The sequence below is a fragment of the Coffea arabica genome, chromosome 4e (assembly GCF_036785885.1).
Source record: "Coffea arabica cultivar ET-39 chromosome 4e, Coffea Arabica ET-39 HiFi, whole genome shotgun sequence".
NCBI classification, from domain to species: Eukaryota; Viridiplantae; Streptophyta; class Magnoliopsida; order Gentianales; family Rubiaceae; genus Coffea; species Coffea arabica.
This window is the reverse complement of record NC_092317.1, coordinates 38,511,367-38,513,628: the sequence shown is the minus strand read 5'-3', so window position 1 is coordinate 38,513,628 and position 2,262 is coordinate 38,511,367.

Sequence of the window (2,262 nt, the reverse complement as noted above, 5' to 3'; positions counted from 1 at the left end):
GGTCTGATCAGAACATGATTCAAATCCAACAGACCAACATCACAATCCCCTTTGAGCCCCAGCGACACAAAGAAACCGCGAATTACTTCCATAGGCGGCCGACGAAAAGGAAAACGACCCACCAAAGCATTCTGGAATGGGGATGAAAGCAAGGTCATCTCCTGATGGGATAACCTCAGCGCAGGTTCTCCTCGATGAGTCGAACACCACCCCAGATCCGGCACTGCCTCCCCCTCCCTCCGAGAACCCGCGAGCGCATCGACAAAAGACTTACCCACTGCCGCTCCTCCATGAGGATCCCCAGTGGCCGGCGGCGGCCACGACGGCCCCGCCATGCACCAACTAGTATTAGGGTTATTCTATTTTCGGTAACGTACCATGCATGCAAAAAAGTTAAGTCCTGTGTCCGGTTGTTCCCTATTTCCGCTCTTAGATTGATAAGTCAACTTGAAGATCCTAGGGATTTAATCTAAGGACTTCAAGAAAAGCTCACAAGAAGCCAATCTTCCGATTGTATGATTACACTTGTGTTGTAATTGGATGATTTTGGAGCCTAATTGAAGGGCTATGTTAGTAAAATTACTTGTGTGTGATTGTTCAAAAAGTTCACATGAAAAGCAACTGCTATGTGAGAAAGAACATGAGAAGAGGTATGAAATGGTTGTGGATAGTTAGATATGATGTTAATTCTCAAGGACCCAAAAATTAAAAGGTACCAATTATTAGTTCTTGGACTCTTGAGTAGGTGAACCTGGTGAACATCATTAAGGAATTAAAGTGGTTCATAGACAGTGAATATTCAAAACACATGACCAGTGATCCATCACAATTTTGGTTTCAAAAATTCTTGACCAATTGGATGTTCTCTTTTGGTGGTGTTTTTCTGTTATTGACTGATGATGGTTGCAACTGTTGTTATTTTTTTGATGGCAATTACTCTCTAATTTTATGATGACAAAAAGGGGAAGAATAATAATGATCTAATGATATTCTGATGATCTTAATGGTTTTGGTGTTTTAGCTGAGTAAGAGATGCAATATGTAAGGGGGTGTTATTCTGATGTAAGGGAAGTTATTTTGGATATTTTGAATTTTGATGTTTTGGCTAAGTAAGGGATGCAATGTGTAAGGGGGAGATGCTATGAGATTGATAATTTTTTATCATCATCCATTACTTTGTTATCATCAAAAAGGGGGAGAATGATATTCTTGATCCCTGTCTTTTGATATTTACAAAACAATTGGATATTACTAATCTCTTTTCAATAAGAAATCTTTTCAGTTTTGAATCAATTTGATTCAAAGAACAAGAGCAAATTGATAGAAGATAAAGGTTGTCGAAAGCTGTTAGACGCTCACAAAATCAATACCGGACGTCTGATAAACAACGCAGATCATATCGCACGCAGAACATTCTCACCGGACGTCCGATAGAATTGAGATAATCCTTCAAACTCTCTGTCTGCTATCGAACGCAAGAATCGGAAGTACCGGACGTCCGATAAAATCCTTCAAACTCTTTGTCTACTATCGGACACAAGCATCGAAAGTACCGAGCGTCCCATACTCCCAACGGCTAGTTGACTCTTCAACTACTTTCTATCCATTGGAAGTATTAATGAATCACTTTCTTGGTCTTATATAAATAGTGCATGGTCAAAATTTTCAAATAACTTTTGCACACTGAAGATAGAAAAGATATAGAGTAGTTTTAGTGAGAAAACACTCTCCAAAAAAGATTTGTAGTCTTGGTGGTATGAAATTCATTGTAAACTTTTCATTTGTAAGTGAATACTTCAATAGTGTAGTTCTGTGAGGGTTGTCTTGAGGGATAGTAAAACTTTCTAATTTGACCGAGTGGAGCTTGGGACAAGGAGGAAGTGAACCTTCCTTTGTACACAAAATTGATTGTATTTTATCAACTTGAAAAAACTTATTTGAATTGATCTTGAAACTCAAGAGGAGTTTGGTAGTCAATTGGTTTGCAATTCCTTTCTTCTCATTTACTTATTGTTATATTGTGATCCTTAAATTGATTATCCTCTTCTACTTCTCTCAAGTGATATTGTTCATTCATTGATTGATTCATTGTGTGATCACTTAGAAAAGAGGGTAAATTTCATATTGAGCAAAAAGTGCCCATTACTTGATTAGCTTTTTAATCAACCTAATTCACCCCCCTCTTAGGTTGTCTTCGGATGTAACACCTCTCTCTCTCAAAATTTCGGTTGGCTCAAGGGGAAAGAGAGAGAATAAACTCTC